The sequence below is a fragment of the Chrysochloris asiatica genome, unplaced genomic scaffold (assembly GCF_000296735.1).
Source record: "Chrysochloris asiatica unplaced genomic scaffold, ChrAsi1.0 scaffold00174, whole genome shotgun sequence".
Taxonomy (NCBI): Eukaryota; Metazoa; Chordata; class Mammalia; order Afrosoricida; family Chrysochloridae; genus Chrysochloris; species Chrysochloris asiatica.
Window position 1 is genome coordinate 7,461,604 of NW_006408692.1, and position 6,451 is coordinate 7,468,054.

Here is a 6,451-nt window from a genome sequence, read left to right on the forward strand (position 1 = left end):
CTATGAGTCGGTTCTGACTTGATGGCACCTGACAACAACAACAACAACATATAAATCCATCATATTTTTTCTCTCAAAAATGCTGCCTTTTTACTTATTACTTTGCTTGGTGTATGCGCTCTTGGATGGATACTAAACCTAAATACATTTCAGAGCCTTTGCTTTTCTTATCTCCTTTAAAATTGCCTCTTCACTTTAACACAAATTGTATTATTTGGAGTTTCATTTGTGGCCAAAATGCAATTGTTTAATTGTGCAATATGTAATTTGTAATATAATTATGCTGGTCAAATTATTTCCTGTTCTGCTCAATTACTGTGATTATATTTGTTTAGTTTACAAGCCACATGCTGTTATTCTCCTGTCTATGGCTGCTAAATAGTTTTATTTCTCTTTCAGTTCTTGGGTTCAAGACTTTGAGTGGGTGTCATAAGGGGAAGTGAAATTCAATATCTTGTTTTCTACCATTACAACCCCACTTGTGTTAATGAAGATGGGAGCTGAAGCTGAAAAACCATGAATGACTTTTACAATTAAGCATCCACTCAACGCTTAGAGATATTGATGGTAATCCATTTTAAATTCATCTTTCATAATATTCCATCTTGAATGGGAGAAATGGCTAACGTTTCTCGGGTGCTCTCTGTATGTCAGACATCAGACTAAGTACTTTACATACATATAAATGTTCATCTTTGTAAAAAATCTGAGAGGTCAATACTATATTTATCACCATGTCTTAGCCTAAGTTTTCCAAAACGCAGCACTTGACAAATGCTTGTGTGCAAGTAGTTTGTTTTAAGTAGTGATACCAATCTTAAAAGCTTATGAGTTAAAAGCTCATCTAAGGTGCAAATATTGATCTCTCCACCTGCAGAAGAAAGAAGAATGATGAAATTTGAAGATGCTTGTAATTAATTAATCCAATGTATTAATGAAATATGCTAGCATCAATCTCTATGACACTGAGACCAGAAAAATTTGATGGTACCTGGCTACAATTACCCACTGCTCTAAAAGGAATCACATTAGAAGGCCCTGGATAGAGTTGGAGGGAAATGTGAGTCAAAAGTCAAAATTATAAGAAATCAGTAAGCCGGGCTTACTGGTCAGAAAGAGACTGGAGGAACCCAAAATTGTGGTCCTCAGCCACTTTTCAGGTCTGAAACAGAACTCACCACTGTGGCCCAATTTTCAGCCAAGCAGTAGCTAGTACATAGGGGGAACAACAACACTAATAAGGTATTCTCTCCATGGAATTGTCAACCATTCAAGATTAATAGGGCAATATTTGCCTAAGGACAAAGTTCAGAAGGCTGGTGGGAAGAAGAGAGGAAGTGAGATAAGTGTTGTTACTTGGAGGGGACTGCAATCATTGAGATGAAACAAATATATTATTTGTTTAATGTAAAACTGATGATCTGCTCTGTGACTCTTCACCCAATTCACTTTTTTTTTTTTTTTTTTTTTTTTAAGTAGTGATCCCAAGGCAAATGAGTAGGGAATGAGGATAAAGAAGTGTAGGAAATCTACCCAAGGATGGATATGGTTGATTCACTCTGTGGCCAACTGAGGCTCTGTCTTGTGAGGAGTTGTGCAAAATAATACACTTCAGAATTGTCAGTCTGAGACTTTGAGGAGGGGAACATTTTTCTCAGATCTTGTGCCTCATTGTTCAAAGGTTGTTCAATGAAGTGTTAGCACTGTAACCCTTCCAATGTTGCAATGTATGGGCCTGAGAGTAGTGAAGCCATCAGCTACACCTAGGGTGAAGTGGTAGACCAAGATGAAAAGAAGTGGAGCATAAAAGATGTCCTATACATGCTGCTTCTCAAGTAAGAAACTAAAGTTTGGAAAGATTCCCAAAAGCGTATCTGGTAGAGTTCATTGTCATGTTCTCAGGATTCCAGCTTATATGACTTGCCTTTGACTACTGTAACAAATATACAAAAACTGAGTGGTTTCAAACAATCACAGTTCTTAAGGTTAGACATCAGAAATTAAGATGTGATTAGAACTATTCCTTCAAAGTAATCCTTCCCTGCACTACATGCTTTTGGTGGTTTCTAGAAATCCTTGGCATTCCTTAGTTATGGCAGCATAACTTCAGCTTTTAACTCTGTCTTCACATGGCTTCTTCTATGCTTGCAGGTCTGTGTCCAAATTTCCCTCTTTTTTATAAAGAGAGTTTTACTGGATAGAGGATACTTTCAAATTCAGCAAGCCTTCATTTTAACTTGGTTACATCTGAAAAGAAACTACCTTCAAATAAGGTCATTTTCACAGGTTCCAGGTATACATTTGGTGCAGGAAGAAGGGGCTGTGTGGAAGGATGCACTATTCAATTCACTATTCCTCTCCTTTGGAATATGTTCAAAATGGGTTTTTGTGTGTGCTTTGTGTTTTTAAATTTATATACAGCCCTCTTTCATTAATGGAACATCTGAATTGGAAACATCTGAATATACATTTCCTATGAGTCATATATTTGTTTTCTTTTAAAGAAAATTTCTTATTTTCTTCCAGCTTTCCAAGAAGTCTCCTCTCCATATAGAAGAGTCTACCAGTTGATTAGGAATCATTGGAATACCACCACTAGTGTTAGTCCAGTTCCACTAAAAGTTCATCTTGAACACATATCTTTGTCAAGAGTGTTTAAAGTTAATACACAGTACAGACAACAGGTGCTGGAGAAACAGTTATATCTGTATCCTGGATTTTTCAGACTGAGAATATTCATTTTATAAGTTTGATAAGTTTGGCCACTTTGAGAAATTGACAGGACTTTCCTGGGCATGTTATTCATGTCTGAGTTATTCATGCTTAGTTTGACCAATTTTCTCTCCTGGTTGAGTGGAATAGATATAGTTAAAGTTATTGCAGTTATGTCTAGACACCAAAACACATCTGTCAGTTTCTCATACTGTGTAGACTTGCATGTTGCTGTTATGCTGGAAGCTATACCATCTGTATTTTAAATACCATCAGGGTCACCCATGGAAAATATGGCCCTGGTTATAGAAATGATATTGGAGACTGTATAATAGAATGCTGCAATACCAATGATGTATTCATTGCAAATACCTTTTTTAAAAAACAAATTGAAGAGAACTATACACAAGAACCTCATTAGTTGGAATCACAGAAATCAAATTGATTACATCTGTGGGAAGAGAAGGGACAAAAGGCCAGGGGCAGACTGTGGAATGGACCATCAATTGCTCCTCTGCAAATTCAGTATGAAGCTGGAGAAAACTCAAACAAGCACAGGAGAGCCAAAATATAACCTTGAGCATATTCCATCTTAATTTAGAGATCATCTTAAGAAAAGATCTGATGTATTAAACACTAATTATCTACGACCAGAAGAGTTATGAGATGACATCAGCAACATTATAAAGAAAGAAATCAACAGGCCATTAAGAATGTAAGAAAGAAGGAAAAGGCTAAAGTGGATATCTGAAGAGACTCTGAAACTTGCTTTCCAGTGTAAAGATGCTAAAGCAAAATAAAAAAGTGAGGCTGTAAAAATGCTAAACAGCAAATTTCAAAGGGAAGCTTGAGAAGAAAAATTCAAGTATTATAATGAAATGTACAAATATTTACAGTTAGAAAACCAAAAGGGACAAATACCCTCAAGATTATTCAAGCTGAAAGACTTGAAGAAAAAAATTCACGCTTTGACTTTAAATACTAAAGGATCCTATAGGTAAAATGGACTCCAAACCCAACAGCTGTTCCTCAAATACCTTTTTTTGTTGTTGTGAAGTGCCAGTTCTGACTCATAGTGAATAAATTCTGACTCATAGCAAACCTATATAGGGTTTCTGAGAAGTGGCTTGTGGATTTGAACCATCAACTGTGAGATTTAAATACTGACATTACAGTCAAGTACTTATCCTACAGCATCACTAGGTATTATGGGTTGGAATCAACTCAATGGCATTTAACAATAACAATAATAGGAAAAATATTGAATGATGCAGAAAGCATCAAAAGAAGATGGAGGGACTACACAGAATCACTGTGCCAAAAAGCAATGGTTGATTTCAAGAGATAATGTATGATCAATAGTCAATGATGCTGAAGGAAGAAATCTAACATGCACTGAAGGCATTGTCAAGGAACAAGGATCCGGAAATTGATGGAATACAAATTAAAATATTTCAACAAACTTATTCCGCACTGGAGGCACACACTCATCTATGCAAAGAAATTTGAAGGACAGCTACTGGCCAACTGATTGGAAAAGATCCATATTTGTGCCTATTCCAAAGGGAAGTGACCCAATAGAATGGGGATATCATTGGACACATGTAATACCACATGCAAGTAAAGTTTTGCGAAAAAAAATTTTTAAATGGCTGCCACAGTACATATAGAGTGAACTTTCAGAGCTTCAAACAGATTTAGACAAGGATTTGGAATGAGGGATATAATTAATGACATCAATATATACCTTGGCCATTCTTCCTGGAAAAGACTTTGGACCTTGTCCACAGACATCGAAAGCATTCAACCATGTTATTAAAGATTCTCAAAAGATTTATACGACAAAATGTAGAAAATTATGAACCAACGTAATAATAGCTATCAACCCTTGAGTTTGAGATTCCTTTCATATTATCATCTTTATGCAGATGAGGTTTGAAGTATTTTCCCAGGTGTAATGAAACTGAAAGTTAGAGAGTTTAAGTTACTTGCCTAAGTAGATCATAACCTAAGTGGTAAATGCTGAACAAGAATTCAATTTGCATCTTGCTTAGTTTTTATTGAATAAATACATAAGAATGTGTTAAATAACAGGAAACATATGGTGACTCAGTCACATCTGACACCAGTTTCCCATATGGCTTTCAAGTGATATTCACCCAGCTCAGACCTCCATTCAGGATGATGATTTCCTTGAGCACCCACTGAGGACAGGTTGGGGTCAGTTCCACAGATTTAAAAAAAATTATTAGAGAAAATAATAGTATTGCACCCAATTCAAAGACTTCATGGTTAATGAAAATACGTTTGATAGTATTGAGGGGAAAACAGGAAAAGCAACAATACCCAACAAAGACAGGAGAAATGGAAGAAAACTTCTATTGGCAGAGACATATGATCTTAGAAATAAATAAGGATTTAGTACAGGGAGAAGACAAGAAAAAGCATTCCAGGCAAAATGAAGAGTAAGAAAAAAGTTGGAAACACAGTGGTGCATGACATATTTAGGAGATAACAAGGACTACTGGTGTGGCACTAAAGAGTCAGCACTAGATTGTGAACCACAAGGTTTCCAATTCAAACCCACCAGCTACTCCTGGAAAACTTATACAGAGTCACTATGAGTCAGAAAAAACTCGACAGCATATTTGGCATCATATTGTAAGGACTTGTAGAAGGACATTCTATTCAGTCTATCTATAAACAACAAAATGCACCACCACTTTTTTTGGAGTATAGATACTATGTATAAGGAGCTCTGGTAGCGTAGTGGTTACGAATCCAACTGTGAACCTCAAGGTCAGCAGTTCAAAACTACCAGCTGTTCCGCAGGAGAAAGATGAGGCTTTCTGCTCCTGTAAAGATGTACAGCCTCGAAAACCCTGTACAGGGTCGCTATGAGTCGGAACTGACTCCACGGCACATAACACCAACAACATACTATGCATACTGAGTCCTGGTGTGGTGGTGCTCAATGATGCACTGGACCACAAGGTTGGTTTGGACTCCAAGGTCGGTGGTTCAAATATACCAGCTGTTCCTTGGAAATTCTATACAGAGTCTCTCTGAGTCGGAACTGACTCGACAGTACTTAACAGCAACAACAACTATGCATATGTATAAAATATTTCATCATACTCACTCTCACTGTGTACTTATTTCTTGCATATACACACATGTATACTACCTTGTAATGCTATTTCCCATCTTAATGTTCTCTCGTCTATACCTGGAGAAGAGCTGAGCAAGGAGGGAAAAGGTTATGTGGATAAATTGTTCCTGAATGCAGCTAAAGATAGCTCTGAACAGGTGGATTTCAGTTATGGCAGCTTTTGCAATTCAGAGCAATAATTTCTTCCCATTTTCATCAAGACCATCCAGGTACCAGTCTTTACCCACTTCAATTCATCCTTTCATCACTGCCAGATTCATCTTCTGGGGGAAATCAAGTGTGTATCCCATTGCTTCTCTGTTAAAAACCTTAGCCTAGTTTTCCAATCCCATCAAGAAGTTCCTGCTCTTCTCAATAACTACAGAGCCCACTAGAGGGTAAAATCTATAAGGAGAAAAAAATCCTCTTAAAAATTAATAGGAGTTGATGGTGGATAGGGTAGAGGTGCAGTGAAGTTCTCCATCAGCAATACCACAGAATACCAGGTGAAGTGGGTTCAGGGAAGAGCTCCAAAACTCTGAACCACATAGGAATATTTAAAAAGTTTGAGGCTAGTGGAACTTGAAG